Source organism: Andrena cerasifolii, chromosome 14 (genome assembly GCF_050908995.1).
Source record: "Andrena cerasifolii isolate SP2316 chromosome 14, iyAndCera1_principal, whole genome shotgun sequence".
NCBI lineage: Eukaryota > Metazoa > Arthropoda > Insecta > Hymenoptera > Andrenidae > Andrena > Andrena cerasifolii.
The window spans coordinates 3,571,554-3,589,772 of record NC_135131.1 but is presented as its reverse complement, the minus strand read 5'-3'; the positions used below and the strand labels follow the sequence as shown (position 1 = coordinate 3,589,772).

The 18,219-nt window shown below is 39.5% G+C and overlaps 1 protein-coding gene across 10 annotated transcripts in view; it reads right to left on the bottom strand.

The window, feature by feature from the left end:
• Window positions 1-18,219, bottom strand: part of Cask (peripheral plasma membrane protein CASK) — a 250,585-nt gene that overhangs the window by 151,423 nt on the left and 80,943 nt on the right. The window lies entirely within an intron of this gene.

Here is an 18,219-nt window from a genome sequence, read left to right as displayed (position 1 = left end):
ATGCCGAGGAACGCTTCTCGCCTCGGTAGCGATACGACAATCATCTCCCCCCAGGTGCGTCAAGTCCGCGCGCGGCACGTTGGGTCGGACTAAGTAGGCGATCAAAGGTGCAGTACGATTTAACGTACATGGGAAGATAGTATGTCATAAGGTCGAACAACAAGGGGCTGGTGTGTATGGCGTCCGTTTAAACCGCATGAATGAAAAACACGATCGATTGCTCGACGGTAGGTGGCACTCGTGACGCCGCGTCATCATCGTACATAGTAACCCCGATTCCCAGATACATTCGGGATCGATCTGATATCTCTAGCGCCAACTGATTATGATCCGGTGTTTGAATTCGATTACGCCTCGCTTTAATGCTGCTCCAGGAAGAACAGAGTTCCCCATTGTTTCCCCTTTCCAGCGATAAAGCGCAAATAGGCAGCGTTTGAGGGTTGTAGGGTAATAGGCGGACTTTGTTTCCCTAGTTGCCGTTATGCGACAAAGTGTGATGCACGCCGCGCGGATTAAGGATCCTAGCCAGTTTTGTAGAAGTTATTGAACAGTGCGACGCGACATGCATATTGTTAAATCTGAATGCACACTGTAACCAGCTTCGCGGTACCAAATTGGAGCGAAACATTACCCCCGGTGTTGTCTCAAGTGGCTGCGGCAAACTCTTCCGTATGCACATGCAAGATTGATAACTAGTCTTTCCAATTACGAAGATAATAAATTACTTGTAAAATTAATTACGACGGGCACTTGATTGGACACTTTTGATGCCTCGAATTCAGGAGTGTTATCGATTTACGACACACGAACTGTTTACGAAAATACTGACATAGGAGGATCCTCGATCCGGAAATTCAAAGAATGATGAAACTTTGGGGATATATAGGAGACATATTACGCGATTTTTGTTTGGTGCTCAAATTCACTCTACGGGGGTGAAATTGCCGCCTGAAAATCCGGCTACTTTTCGCTTTTGTGTTATAACTCGCGAACTGTAGGAGATAGAAAAAAAGTTTTCAGACAAAAGTTACTTCATTTTCCCGGGTCAATGTCACTCTAAGAGGGTAAAAAAAAATCGTAATACATACCTATATATCCTATACATATCCCCAAAGTTTCATAATTTTTTAATTTTGAGTTGGAGATATTTCGTTCTGAGTTATGCAACGAAACCAACACGTCTATAAATTAATATATTTTAAATCTTTGTACCTTCTTCTCCAACATTTAAGGGGGGATTCTCGCCCCAAAAGTAACTGGTATTTAAGAACTTATTTTTAAAAAACTGTTCGTCATATTGGATTAAACTTTTTTGGGATATAAGGGAACTTGCAGAAAATATTTTTTCATGTCGATCCTCCTTATTAATTATTGTGGAATCTTGTCCACCTATTCGACGATGTAACTCCTGTTGGCGGGATGTGCAGCACTTATCACAGTCATCTGACGCTGGTATTAGTCCACTTTAAAGAAAAAAAAATGAAAAATTGAAAGGGTTTGAAAGAAAAAGTAAGTTTTCTCCGTAGACAAATTTTTCATATTATTCTTTATATCGACGAAAAAAGTATTACAAATAAAAATTGAAATTAAAATTTTAGGCCCACTACGAGCGTAAATTATTTAACTTTAAGAAAATTTGCTTCTTTTTGCAATCAGATGACTGTGGCAGGTGCTACACCTAGCGCCAACATCGTCGAAGAGATTCCACAATAATTAATAAATAATAAGAAGGATCGACATAACAAAAAATATTGTCTGTAAGTTTAAAGATGCCTCCTTGTATCCCAAAAGAGTTTAATGCAATATTAACAATAGCTGTCTAAAAAAAAAAATCATAAATTTCGAGGGCTGTTACGCGAGAATCCCCCCTTAAGTAAAGAAGAACCTTACGACCTTCTATCTGTGAGATGAAGTTCTCTAGGCACATGGCTATATTTTTCGAAAGGCGAGTTTTCACCCTCGAAGTATCTTAAACAAATGCCATAAATCACACAGGCGGCGGCAGGTAGGTGCAAAGATAATCTTATTCCCATTCGCTATATACGCTCCAAGTATTCCGTCTTTCTCAACCGAGACGTATCCACGTACCCCCTTCGATTCTCGCTTCACTTCTATTGACGTATCGTTCGAGCAGTGAGATTTCGCGGCACTTGTTGCCCTGGCCCATCGATCTATCTTTAATCGCCCTCTCATTTTTATCCGCAACGAAGACGACAGGAGCGATAGAATCCATACAAGCAACGGATCGCATTAATCCAGTGTATAAGGACCATACGCAGTGGCGGATTTAAGGAAAAATGCCCAAGTGGCAAACGTTCTGGGAGCCCATTTTCTCGGGAAAATGAAGAGGTAGTTTACTAAAAATAGGCTAAGTGCCATAATAAAAAAAATACCTATAATATTTGGATAAAATCGTAATTTTTTTTCTTGAAAACAGGGCCCTGGGGGCATGGTCCCAGGCGGCAACTGCTCTCGCCCGTTAAATCCGCCACTGCCCATACGTCTGACGCGACAACATTTAGACTACTTGCGAACCGTTCGTTGCACATAGGAATATATAACCGATAGAGAATTTAATTATTTATACGACGCTTATTACTATTATTTCTTAGTTATTTACCAACTGCACAACACAAATTTAGCAACATAATTTTCCAATTTGCTCAAAAATATTCAAATTATACTAGCTAATAACCAATGTTTTATTCAAAGTAAAATGTACTAAAAACTGACCTAATAACAGTAATTTTTCAGCAAAAATTTGATAATAGTTGTCATTAACCATCTAGTTCAAGTATGGCATAAAATAATTACAACATCATACTGTATTTCTTATGCAAATAATTTTTCCTTCAACTTGCTTTCCTCCAAAATCAGAAAGCGGTGGCATGTGCTTGTTTTCTACTGGGCCCCTCAATGGTTTAGACACAAGTCACACAGTGGGAAATGTAGAATACGATATAGCCCTTATAGTATGACAAAACTTTTAGCGCTCTACACAATCAACTAATGTGTGTTGAACTGAAAAAATTAAATATAGCATCCATGTCTTGACGAAACACACAACACACTTCCATTAATACCATGCAACGGTTTGTTCGAACAATTTTTTATCCAAACAGTTCAACGAGCAGCTCAAGCCCGCAGAGTTAGATGAATCATCTTGCATACAGTTCCTGAGTACATGCCAGGTGCTCGAAGGTGGCGGTTCTATCTATGCGAGGGTAGAAAGGGCGATTCATTCATTATAGCCCCGATGTTGAATTATGCAGCATACGTCAGTCAACGTCAACGCTGCGGAGATGGTGCCAGCGGGAAGGATAGGGAAGCTGGCGATGCTTAATCTTGTTGACCAGAGATACAGTCCTCCGCGTCTATTTCCGCGGGTAGCTTTCGCCCGTCCCGTTATCAAATAAACGCAAAGACACGTACCGTTTGCAAAGTTACGCGAACGTTGGCCTAGATTAATCCCAACATTTCCCGCTACCCTGTTCTTACTTACGCGCACATACCCGAACTACTCTGCCAGGGCTGTGTGAAACCGTGGCCCTGGTCTCCTTGCCACGCATTAGACAGTCCCCGATGGACTTGCCTTGGACCAGTTTTCAGTGCACGGCTAGCACCGTGCGAGAAAGATTGGTGTCGTCACTACTAGGCGAGTGCTACACACCTGAGAGGAACAGTCTTGGGAATTTGAGTGCTCTTGAAAAACGATCGAAGAGCATTATGCAAGCGAGATACAAGACCATTACGTGCGTTAGAACATGAAATGCTGCGACGCTGTCGTCGAGCATTTCTTCTGAAGGATGCAGCGATCTCTGGGGAATGTCTGCGACGCGGAGCAACTTGGATCTCGAGATTTAGATCCGCGAATAGTTGAAGGGATGCAAATCGGTGACTGTAGAGGGATGGTTGAAGTGATAGAGAAATATTTATTAACGAACTCCGACCTGCACACACACGAGAGGATGTGTTTACAAGAATGTTAACGCGTCAACCCTGTACCCCAGGCGGTATGAGGATATAGATACTATTTACGAGGTACACGGTAAACACACTTTCACCGGCGTTAAGGTCATGAGAGAATAACCTTATGCAATTTGAACCGATACTCTTTAACCATAAACTGACCACAGAAATGGCAAAGGCGTTACGAAAGGTCACAACGTGGTGAGGAGTGAAATTTCGAATTGAATTGGCTGATGAATTGGACAAAGAATATGCAGATCCTCGTAGTCTTCCTCAAAGCCAGACAGGTGTAGGAAGGCATACCAGGCATTCAGAGCAAAAACGCACTAACTTGCATTGATAAAAGAATAATTTTTCCTATTTTATATGATTACTAGCGCCTATTGGAATACATACTATGGTTGCAATGTAACTTGAGCCACGCCTAGCGTGACAAAACTAATTTAGCAAACCTTGACTCTGTAAAAATTGATCGAACCTCGACAATTTTACACCGCATTGGGAGAAGGTGAGTTTAAACAAGCTACGAATGCATGAATATTTACTGGGAGTAGTATAATGACATGGTTAACCTTTAACCGGTGGCATGAAGTCTGGAAGACACCTGCAGAATTATATTTCCTATATTTTCCTCCCTTTCATTCGACCTTGTGTTACAATGTCGTGCCATGAAGACAGCTTTCAGTGGTCTTCGACAAAACATGCAAAAGTATCTTTGCAAATATGTAATAAAGTCACTAATAACTCGAGTATAGTATATTAAAAATAAATTTAGCCCTGGCAATGTCAAATTATAATTTAATAATTATTAAAGAGGGGCTGTGAGGCTCCAGCGTCACCGTTTACGTCACAAAGTGGGACGTCACCGGTTAAGGGTTAAGCACTTTAATTGGTTCGAACGTTCCCGTTAATGGAAACAATTTTCTTGTGTCTTGGCCAGAGTGTACTCAATACCGCCTAGCATCAGTCGCCTATCAATTGAGAACGATTTGAATTTGGGCAGGCGAAATTAGGTGCGCTTACCCTGCTAGTGACGAACATTAATAAATCCAGCGACAAAATTCAAATTCCTCTCATAGTAACCCATTTTATTAGACTCCTAGCTACACCTACGCTCTGAGCAGCCCCTGTCTCCTTCGAGGGGCCATAAAACATCGTGCCCCTAATTTCTCGAGCATTCTTTAATAATATCTTGCATGCGCAGTCGATGGAGCAGCGTGAACGGGAAAAATAATAGCCCCCGCGCAAACCGAGGAACGCATTAGCCGCGAGTGCAAACAGGTCGTGTAACGCAAACTGCCAGAACGGTGTACGTAAATCGCGGTCGCGAATAAATTTATGCGGCCCGCTGTCAATGGCGGTTAGCAGAGGAAGCTATTCGGCGGAGACGACCGTTGTAGAGAACAGTAGAGGCGAGCACCTACGGAAAATGTGGTTCCATACAAGCTAAGGGGGTAAAGCCTGGATACGCTACTGAAGATTAACGACTCAACCCGCCATTGATCCCGCAAACTCGAGATTACCCAAAGAAGAACGATAATGAAAGATAGGGGCCGCGTTGCTATTGCGCACGCTGCGAACGCTGAGGGAACGATTAAATGCTCAACCCTTCTTGGTCACACCTTCTTCTAATCACAAATTGGTCACACGGGGTTCACTGCACCCCAGCGTCATTTCTCAGTTAGCATTTTCGTATTTTTCAATCTTTTTAGTTTTGAGCGATAATTCTAAATTATATTAATACTCATACAATCATACTGTGACAGTCTTTTTCTAGGAATGTAAATATTGATATGATGAAATATGTAGTTGATAAAATGGTTGTGGAAAAAAGCGATACTTTTTTGTTAAAATTCACAAAATTTTTAAATTTGACATAGTTTTCCTGTAATAAGTTATACTGTTTGTTATTTGTGATTCTTGCGAACAAGCAGCATGTTCTGAGCATCGTTTTATTTTATGCGAAAGTTATGAAAAATCTAAGATGTAAATGTTCACTCGTGTAACTCATCAATTTGAATAAACAAATATCGAAAAATAACTGTTTACCTCGTCATTTCATCGATCTTTTGCCGCTGTGTCAGTTTGACACCGAGGGACAGATTCAGTTCGTGAAATGAGGAGCGGATGAAAGTTAAGGTCTAAAAGTTTACAGAAATATTGGCAAAGAAAAAAAATTGCCTAGGGTGCGATACACCCCGTGTGACTATGAAGGGGTAACAATACCAATGGGGATGGTTGTTAATATGGACCTAAATAGTTTTCTGTATTTATGCGATATGTTTCTTCCCAAACGACACCTTATTTCTTCGAATATACCAGTGATGGCAAACCTTTTTGAGAAGTGGGTCAAATTTTGTTCATTATTTTTGTTTAATACTAGCCCGTGGATCACTAAGTCAGTGGCGTCACTTGGAAAGGGGGGTGATAAAAAGAGTCCCAATAATTTAGGAACACCGAAAATTTGTTTACAGAAAAATTTGTTACACTTTAATTTTTTAATATTTTCTGTCCCCTCTTTTATGATATAAAAAATGAGTATATACAAATCAACGCGTAGTTTATTTAAAAAGGTTCGCCACCACTGGAAAATACCATCAACATGAAACTCAGCAATCTTCGTCATATAATTTGGTAATAATTTTATCTTTATTTCTATGGCACCGATGTTGTACCTTCCACATAGATACCATTCCAACAAACTGAGCAGTGCTAAAATGGATAGAACATTTGCAGTTATTAAATAGATACTGTTAAATATTTGAGTTTCTAGTGCAGAGAGATAGAAAACGCATTGGAAGCCGTCTTCTGCCTAAGGCAGTGTGGAAATCGATCGAAGTAATTAACAGTTTGAAGTGTAAAACTGTTGACTTTGATCATGGGAAACGAACTGATGCACACGATAGTCGATTCGAAATAAATCCGAATAACTTGCTCAAAAAATATTTCATCGATTTTCTTAAAAAAAGATTCATTGTCAGTTGTTTTTATATTCATTTAACTGTTGCTTCTAATAAACCAACCGTTAGTTCTATGCTATTCATCATACTTCGTATTACCTGTATTTTGAAAGTGACTAATTATTGTGTAGCGTATGTATACACAGGATGGTTCGTAATAAATAACGTGACCCGCGCCCGGATAATTCTTCGCGAGGGAATTTATAAAACATGGAGGATAAATTGTTTTCCTAATACGTTTTACTATACACAGCAAGTGCTTCGTATTGCACAAATTATTTAGTGGCAACTGACACCTAAAAATACGATGTTTTCCAAACACCTCGTATAAATTTATAAATCACACCATAAATCTTCACTAACAATAATAAATATCCATTTCCACTTCCCACTTATTTTATCAACTTGAAAACAAAAATAACAAATATCGCACCGAGTAAAACCCCGACTTTTGCAACAAACAATCACCATTAATGCCTGCGAAAATTGTGTCCTTGTCACCACTGGCAGAGTTGTAAACTAACAATATGTCATAACGGAGTTAAGAAATTCAATTCCTGTGTCTATTTTTCTGAAAACTGGATCTTGAAGGAGTTAACGTATGTGGAGTGACCTGAACTGCTTCTTCGAATAAAGGGTAAAAGTTTGGCAGTTTGGCGCGAAAAGGTTTGACGAAGTGCGTAAAAACGAAACCGCAGGAAGGGGGTTAACTTCGTTGGCAAGCAAGGGAAGAAGTTTTTTGGCGGATGGAAATTCTTACCGAAACAGTAATGGCTTTCTTCAGAGGCGAGATAATTTTCATCGTCGCAACGTGGTAAAAAGTAGGAGACGTAAACGAAAGTTTCGCGAAACTTTCGAATTTAGCGGTTTCGTCGGGTCGTTACTTTCTTCGTTGTCAGTAGGTACGTCAACGACGCAGGAAAGGAAATCTGCCAAGATTATTTCAGTGTCTACGAACAAAGACATTTTCAGCTAACGACGCTACGGTTTTTGCAAACCCCGCAACAATCCATCATAATAAATACAAAAAGTATCCTTTTCTCATTTTGGGCTTCTTTTCAGATTCCACTAATTCTACTTCAATGCTTCCGAAGTTGTTAACTAATTGTGAAAAGTGTTCTACAAATCCATTGTGTAACTCTGAGAACAGATTTATGAGAGGAAATTATACTCTGCAGTAATACTGGTGTAGCTACACTACAAATTATTACTCCATTCCAAAATCTACACGCAGGTAGTTGTAAATTTATCATTGCTGAATCTAATTAAAAAAATTTCATCATGCTTGCGAACTCTTTCAGAAAATATTAACTGCTATATAAACACGGTTTGTTTTCATTCAATTTCCCATGTTTTGGAGTGTGTTGATAAATAAACGTATACACATTTGATTTATGCGTAATATAAATAAAAACGGTATTTTCTGTTGCATTGGAAAAATCTCTCCATATAATATAAATCAATGGTCGTTATTCGCGAAAGTTTCAAAAACAAAAATTGCTCCATTATTTTTTGAGGTGTGTAATATTAAACGAAATTCAAAAAGATTATTCCGTAGCGAAAATTCTGTAATGGGCCAAATAGAGTAATTACGACATTATCATTGCCACACTAGGAAACATGAAAAAGAGATGTGTGACGGTTACAAAAAAGTAAAGACAAAGACAGTACAGAAATAGTGTATCTATACATGATCACGTGATTATGCATGAGACTAGCGTGCATATCGCTCCAGGGAATTTAAATTCGCTTCCACAGAGCATACAGTGAAAAGAATAACTGAATGAGAAATTGAAGGAAAACTTGGCTTCTCGAAATTATTAAGGGTTCATGCCCGCATGGAAAACGTGCTTATTAAAACTCCCTTATTATACCACTTCCGCGATTCGTTATCAATTTTCAACGACAAATACAGCCCGCCAAAGTGTTCCTCTATTAATTAGAGCTTTGATTACAGTGTAACACGTTCCATATGTCGAACCCAAACTACCACAGAAGCCATTTTCCCAATCGAAATGATTTTGGCGCCCTTCATATTTAATTATCAATAATTCTTTTAGAATATAATTTTTACAGTGAATGAAAAGCCTTTTAGTTTATAAAAAAATTAATATTCTAAAAAAAAACATTAAACAACATAGTAAAATATATAGACAGTACGTAGGTACATGCCTATTTTTTAAATCTAAGGAACTCATAAAATATTAAAAAAAAATTCAATAAAAATACAACGTATACACTTTATTGATTTTAATTTTCTGTTTCTACCAATTTTGTCGCCCCCCAAATTTGCCGCTCTGGGCAGTTGCCTTGCTTGCGCCCCCCGAAATCGAACCCTGTTTTCAACGAGTCGACAGGCGTGGAAGTCACGATCAACAGGGGCAGAGATTTGGAGTGGGTAATCGCGGTGCGTGTTTGAAATTGATAACTCATTGGTCAGCCTGATCGAAATGTCGAAATTTTAGCGATAGGCGTATTAAAAGATTTACTGGTCATGCATATGCATGTCGTTGCCGGAATTCAATGCAACTAGCGTACGTGTTAATCGTGTCATTTAGATTACGATAGCTCGTTGCTATGATGGATGTGTATGCGCGCGGGTGTGTGTAAATTAGCGCTTGGTCGAAGGGACGCGTGTAAATATGAGTAAACGTGGGAGCACGATATATTCCGGCCACGCAAATTGTGCATGCACCCGCGAAGGCACTTTACTGCTAACATTTTTCACCGTCTTACTTTCGGTGACTTTTCTTCTCGAGGGATCCGCCACATTTTTCGGGGACCTTTTTGTCGCGAACGTGGGCATTCATAATTTTTATGCAAAAATTTGAGAAGTAAGAGAGATACTTATTTGGGGGAAAACATTCAAGGCCAGCCACGCGGTGTATGAAAGATGAAGGGGCAGAATTTGAAAGTCTGATATAATGAAATATGAAATTTAAGATGGTTAGGAATTTAAATTGTTGCTCAACGCGTTTGCTGGTAGAAATATTTTTTTTAGATTTAGCAACGGAGATGTACGGTGTATGGAATTCCTATAAAATTTAGTGAACTCTCATTCTTGTGGGTGTAAAAAAGACTGACGATTTTCTGTGGCATATGTGACTTTGAAAATGCATTTTAAGCCGCGTATAAGAATTGTTCCCTAAGTTCAGTGTAAAAGCTTATGACTGCAAAGACTCAGTTACCTGTTCAGGATTTATGGAATCGCTGGGTTCGATGTCAATCAGTTCACTTACCTAAAACAGAAACAACGAAGGAACGATTACGTAATGTCATTTTTTGAATACATACAACGAGCAAAGGTTATTATCGTCACTTATCCTCACTAAAGTTCAAGGAAAACGTATTCGCAATAAAGCATAAGAAAATACATTCAAATCGAGGGCCTCAATTTTTCAAACAGGAAGAATTAACGTTCTCCCTTCGATATAATTAAGACATTACTATTATTATTCTCTTTTATATTTTTCTGTTACTTTCTGCTTTCTTTTAGTGATACCACTTGGCTCTGTGTTCTGCGCCATTTCTCTTCTCTCTATCATAAATTCGGCTTACCGGTCCGTTGTAAACAAATAAATAAATAAATAATTGTCCTCCAAAGCGGAACCTTGCACAAGCTAAAATAGTCCTACACTCTCCAGCTGCTTTCAATTCGAGCAATGCCCAAGCTTCCACTTACACCAGCGCTGTCCAAGGTGGCTCCCGCGGGAGCTTGGGGTTCTCCCACTCTCGTCCGCGTTGTCAGGGATACCGCGCGACGCTAACCGCGAAGACGCTAGCCGGGCTAGCCCCTCATGGCAGCCTTCTTAGCGTCGCGCGGTCTCCTTGACAACGGAAGGCACGCTGTGCGAGAGAAAGATTGGAAGGGGAAGCAGGCGCGTGAGGGGCCCCTACGCTGGACAGCGCTGACTTATACCGTCACTTTTCCCACCACATTCTCTATACAACAGTCTCAAATGTTCGCAAAGGCGAAAGTGCATTGAAAGTCAATTATATTTACAGAATAATAAGTAGACGTATTCAAACGCAGAAACGCGAGGAATAGAATAGGAAAGGAAAGAAGGCCCACCAAGGCCCCATCCTCAAATAAATTATGATTCTATCCAAAAACTATTTTTTTTTGTTTTCCACAATTTTCATTCCACACGCGCGTAAATTTATTTATAATTCTGTTATGTACACAGAACGTCCCAGAACGTTTGCCACCTGGGCCTTTTTCCTTAAAACCACCCTTGGGAAGAGTTATTTATTCACATTTGCCAGCCGACTTCGCGAGAACGGGGTAATGGGCACTGCAATGCCGCGTGTAAACAACGCGTTCCTAAGGTTATCTCGATTCGAATGCTCTTCGATCAAGCGGAAGCTATCAAAGGGATCTAGTGTCTCGAGCGAAGCTAATTTTCTGAAGCAGAGGGTCGGGTAAGGCAATCGCGCAGCTGGTAAATTCGTTACAGGGACTTGAGGCTTATTTGGTATTCGAGGACAGTTCTGCGTCGCGTTTTGATATTCGTTAGGGGAAGTTACCTCGCACGTATCATTACATAGTTTCGACTACTGCGGATTGGCAACTACGACATGTTGCGTACACGCGAGCTGCGCCAACCTGAGGGTTGACTACTAATTCGAGGAACACATAAACATGCACGCGTTCGAGATCTGGCTGTCTGTGTGTCGAAGAACGCGAATTGGTTCTAACCGATTGGTATAACTTCTTTGTTATTTATCAGATGAAAACTTCGACTGGCGTCGGCGTGTTTTCGCGCCGAGGAATTTGCATGCCGCGCACGGTTCTGGCGCGTTTCCATGTCCATGTTTTTGGCAGAATATCGAAAGTATTGTTCCAGAGTCCCTGAATGTTTACTCTGAACACAAACCAAGCAAGGAGTTCGCTTCCCACGCTTCGCACAAAACTTTCTCTGCGGAGCGGATCGCTTGAAAGAATCTGACCAATTCGAAAGGGTATTTCTAAAATCCGGGCACCAATCGAAGTGTTAATAATTTAGGATGGATTCGGTGGAAAAAGGCAAACTGATCCGGGTTACGCTGTGTCAAACTGACGCTGTAATTCTTGTGTCATTAAACACAGGTGAATGGGTAATTGAAACTGGCATGTCGTGCACCCACCTAACATTATGGCTCATCTACATTTCAATTTCGCGCGAAAGGTTTTATGTCAATACTGGTCGGAATCGGTATCTACGACCTAACCCATTTCGGCCGCTTCACATTTGCGTTTATAAGTTGACATGCCGGTCGCTCTTCGTGCTGCTTTTAATTAATTTTTACCCGGACGGTAATCGTTTGCGTACGAGCCGTTCCGCGTCAAATCACACAAGATGTGACGTCAATTATCAGCGATTTAGTTCAAATTCGCACAAAATACATCGCGGACTAGGAGAAATTAATTTACGCAAAATTTCTAAATCCTAACTCGAGGGATTTGCAAGATATTAAGCAATAAAGAAAAATCAAATCAAAGGGGCTACAAAATGGGAATATCACTAAATTGCAGTAAAATTGTTCCATTCAAATTTTACTGCCATCTACATGATAATTAACATTTGTTGTACACAGTTGAGATATTAGTCTTTCAGATTTCTAATGATTGTGAATGCATTGTTACTATAAAGTAGAGAGTATATATTATGCACGAAATTGTAATTTTTAATGTTTCTAAACTCTGACATTTCATGTCTCATGAACGCTTCTGTTTAATGTCTTACGAAAATTGTTTAATCAAGGCTATTAGTAAATTCTTCGAATTTCAGCAAACATTAAAGACTATGCCGTTAACTTTTATACCGCTTCGCATGTGGGGCATGCGATCTGGATATCTAATCACACTTTTGTGGACACTTGCACTGGAGAGCAACGCAAATGTTGCGGCCAATGAAATTGCTCCAATAATTTAATGACGTTTAATCGATTCCGCGGAATTGCATTTTATCAGTTTTAACGGTCACCTCGTTATTGCAGCATAAACGTAATAATGTGCCCAAAGTGGGCATAATGCAAATAATAATGCAATACAGGCGAGGGTTCTTAATGTCTCACGTGACGCTGTGAGTCAGATTGACCCACTTCTGCGTGGTCGGGTAACGTAAAAAAGGCAAACGTTGGATATGAAAATTATGGAAAATTAATTTGCAGAATGTTCGTGGAAAACCCGTGCCCGCATTTTATGCATTTCGTGTTAGTTCTATTGAAAATTTTTCATCTCCGATGAATATCGTTCTGTTGCTTTTCAAATCTCTGCGATGTTTTAATGGAATTGTATTTCGATTGAAGTGGAATTCGATTTTCTGCCAATTGTTATATCGCTGATTGTGTCACATAAAAAGACACGTTTTACGTTGGAATTTGTATAAAAATAGATTTTTACATAATATCAATTTCCATAAAAAAAAATCGAGATACTTGGGTATTATGAATTTGAAGATACAAATGTTTGCGTAGGTATTATAATTCAAAATAGGTCGATACCGAATACCGATTGCATTATTTATCTTGTTAACGCAACATAATTACTCAGTTATTTATTGCAATCTTTAAACAATCGTTAGACAATGTCAGATTATCTATTTATCGAAAAGACTTCTTTCGAATACAAAATTCTTATTTTTCACTGTTTTAACTACAGAGTCAGGCTAATTTTTTAAAGCGAGTCTCAGATACTAAATGAGTAGATAAATATATTTATAAGCACGTAGGCAGCATTTTGTAGATTCTAAGTGCTGATTTGCATCAATAAATTTTATCATCAATAGAAAACTACTAGTTTGTGCATTTACAAAATTAATAGAAATATATTATTCTTCTTACATTGCGCGATTAAGGGCACACAAAGTACTTGGAAAATTTTTAAGCACACTTAGCAGAAAGCCATAACAAAAATTACGGAAACATTGAATACATCTGAAAGTAATTTATATCTTTTGATGCCACGCCATTTGTCATGTATTTTACGCTATATATTTATCTAAGAAAATCAAGATGTACGAATTAAACAACGTAGAAACGAAAAAAGAATCTATACTGGTCGCCAATGGGAGCAAGAAACATTACCACCGCCATCTATCGTCTCCTATTGGTAATCAATCGTGAGCTGCAGCTGCAGCTGCAGCCTGCATCCTTCCAGATACAATGCAAATTATGTTTTTGCTGATATTAGCCAAATTATAATACATATAACTGTAAACTTTGGTTTGCTGAATCTAATGCTTATTCAAACATCAAACAAGTGTTGTCAAAGAGACATTAATACATTAATAATACAAAACAAAAAGTACTGAATAATACAGATAGATGTATGAATAAAATCTGCCATTATTCGCAGTATGTATTTTACAGACATTTGTAGTACAGAGGAAGAATGAAATATTTCAATTTTTGGGCATTTGCTGCGAACTGACTAAAAAATTTGAACCTTTAAAACTACATATTACAGAAAATAATTGGAGCTGGCACAATTAGGTTTTCTGAAATAAATTTTTCCCCCTCTTTCGCTTCATGTTACATGGTTACTCAACGATCAATATTGCAAAATTTATTTACGATAAAAGGTGTGCTGTAATGGATGCAAAATTATTCTGATATAATTCCACTAATTGCAAGTACAATAAATATTCTGCTGAGAAAAGAAATTGCTTCATAGTATAATATAAAACGTTAATTATCCCCGCTCTTGTTATGCGCATTTTTAATTGCTCGCAGGCATTAAGTGTAATTTTCATTCTAATTATGCACTTGAGTAAAGAGTTCCATATGAGAAACTGCAATGGGTGAAATTCAAATGAAAGATGCCCACGGATAGAATTGTATAGCATATCCAAAAATCAAGTTGAAACATACGGGGGTTCCTTGCGCTAGAATAAATCACATGTTTCTTATCTCTTTGCAGTCGGAGCTTCCCTTTTCCAGATGTAAAGAATCAACACTTCAGAGGCTTTACTTCCGGCACGCTCTATTTAAATGTCAACAACACAATCACCTACCCGTATTCAGAACACAAACTGATGCACGTTCACATATATTATACCACTAACACTGATCATTATAATATTTAATAAACATTGCTAAAATATCCTTTTATTTGTTCCTACAATGAATCAAGCCTTAATGCTACACCGTCGATCATGAACCATGTGGGAGGCCTTTTAATTTAACAGGATTCCATTCAGATATACCCGTTACTTAGAAGACTTTTTCAGAAACTGAAGGATGTTTAAAAACAGAAAATGATTTTGTAATCGTGTGCAACGCGATTGTAGAGTCAGTGCCTGTGCCTGCCAAAAAGTGTTTCATAGAGTACCGTGCCTCTACGTGTTAGTGATGCGAACGCGAATTCCCATAAGGTGATAGGTCTATCGTTTTAGCCTATACTTCGCCGATGTTAGTAACTAAGGGGGAGAAACAAGTATCTCACTCATATTTCTCCAAATATTCCTGCAACTATTCACTTACACTAAGTTCAACTAAAACGTATTTATACATTATAAATAATACTACGTGATATGTATAAGCATTAACATTAATGTATCGAACGATTAAACATTGAGAATAAAAGAGAATTCAGTCGGCGCAGAAAATCATTTGCAAATCCAAGGCCAAATGTTACAAATTGCTTGATATCTCGAGTTCTATCGATTATAGTTAATAATAATTTATACTGGGCGGTTAGTGTAAATGTTGTTAACATTATTTGTCACAGCAATAGCCACTGGAATGGATATTTTAGCCGAAAATCCATTTTTGCCGAAGAATTCGCTGGATTTCGCAATTGTAACTAACCGTCGACCTTGTTTTCATCGGGGGACATCATTCCTCGAAGTCTACATAAGGAGCTCACAGATCTTCATGTACTCAGTCGTCGTCGGTCCTCCGGACTTGAAGGACCTCCGGGAACCCTGGAGCTGCCGAGCCACCTGGATCTACTGGACTTCCTGGGGACCTGGTTCTTCCTCCCCCTCCCCCCTGGAGCTGCCGAGCCACCTGGATCTACTGGACTTCCTGGGGACCTGGTTCTTCCTCCCCCTCCCCCCGGAGCTGCCGAGCCACCTGGACCATTCGGAACGGCTGCACTTGCTGGGGACCTGGTCAGGATTTCGCCCCTCTGGCCTGGGTTCGTTTATTCGCTTGGTGATGATGAAATTTTGGGGTTCGGTAAGTCATTTAAAATTTTATTGTTTCGCGAATGTCAAATCTGATTTCTTCGGTCGTTTTCCATCATCTGTCCTATTACCATGCATACTTTCGAGAATTTTGCGCGAGTCGTTCTATTTTGTGTATTTCTTCGATGGGTTTGCACGATTTATTTTATTTGATGCATTTCTTCGATGGGTTTAAATGATTTATTTCATTTTCGTGAATTTCTTCGATGGTTTTCTCTGATTCATTTCATCTCGTCGATGTCTTCGATGGTTTTCCCTGATTCATTTCATGTCTTCGATGGTTTTTCCTGATTTATTTCATCTCGTCGATGTCTTCGATGGTTTTCTCTGATTCATTCCATCTCGTCGATGTCTTCGATGGTTTTCCCTGATTCATATCATCTCGTCGATGTCTTCGATGGTTTTCCCTGGTTCATTTCATCTCGTCTATGTCTTCGATGGTTTTTTGTGACTTCTGTCACTCTGTCATGCATCTCATCGATGGGTCTACATTCTCTGCTCTTTCCTTCAAGTACTTATCTCTGCGGTGGTTTTGCATGCTCGTGCGTGCTCTGCTGTTGGTCGAAATTATCTCGATCGTCTCCAACTCAATAAGCTTTTCCTTAATTTCTTTCCAGGCCGACCACACCGTTACTAACATATAGAAAGTTGATTGTTTCAGCTTTTCAGGTTCACCGTTACTCGGGGAAACTAGTGAAAAGTGATAGTGAAAAGTGATAGTGAAAAGTGATCGTGCAAAGTGACAGTGAAAGAAGACATCTAAGGTAGGCTAGGCTAATTTATTATAGTATGAAGTATTTAAGGTCCCATGTAAAATTGCCAAGCAGTCACTAAATCATTAACTTTGTTGTTCGTTTATTGGCTCCTCATCTGCGATGAGGAGGTTACCGCTGCTTCCGTTTGCGGAAGCAAGTGACTGAGCATGGAATCGGTATGGGTGGATCAGTTTCATCCCTTGGTGTTCTTGTCCAAAGGAAAAAGTTTTGGGCGTAGGGGGTGCACCTTTTGGTACACTGCCTGCGTAAGTCACCCGGTTCGATTACCCAATCTCCGTGTTAGACGGCTTGAGTCAGGTCAAGTGTTTGCTCCTGACGAGTTGCATCGGAGCAACAGGAATCGTCTGGGAGGCGCCGAGCGCTTTTCCCTTTCGACTTGGACAGCAGGGTGGTAGGAACTGCGCCGTCCAATACTTGTTTCATGCTTACCCTTCGCCGTTCCTTCTTTCCTGAATTTCTTTTAATCGAGTGATTGCTTGGCAGTTCCCTAGATTCTATATCTAAACCGAAGGGATCGATGGAACTTTGTTTCCATCCATCTCTTTGGTTTAGTAGGCTTCATGTACAGGGAGATCGATGGAACTTTGATTCCATCTATCTCTCTACGGGTTTCCAAGCGCAGCAACCTCCTCGCGGTGAGACCTGGTAATCGGTGAGAACCGAGCCGATGGCTGCGATTGTCAAATATTCTAGTCGTATATAAGAATTTCTTTAACTTGCAATACTATGGTAGAGTGTAAGAATAAAATATGTAACTTAAAATGTTGTTCGATTGTTCCTACCGAACCCCAGAACACGAATATAGTGTTAAGATGGAAGAATAAGTGCAAGTTGGAATATTTCAGCGAGATACTGGAACTGTTGAGTTTCTCACAATTTTTAAAGTCCTCTCTGCTTCAGCATTTTATTGAAATATACAAAGTTACAATTCCTTTGCGAGGTATTCCACGTTTCATCATGAAAGCATGTCTTCCACAAATAATGTTGTTGTTTATATAAATTTGTATGTTAAATAAATTTGTTTTGCGTTAAATAAACCGGAATAGGACAGCAAGGTTAAAAGACGAATGTGATATCGTTTTATTTTCTTCCTCCGGCCACAGAATTTAGAGCACGGATACGGACAGTACAGGTTAGAATGGAGACGATAGCAACAGTCACACGCACGCGGCACTCAGGTGGCGCCACTCAGATCGACTACGGATCGCTTGTGTACAACAAATGTTCATTAGAACGCTACATAGCGAGTACAATGGGAACGTTAAATATGCTCCTGCATAGAAGGTCATTCGTTACTGCATGCCTCTGTCAACTGGCAAAAGGATGGCATAGTTTTGTTTT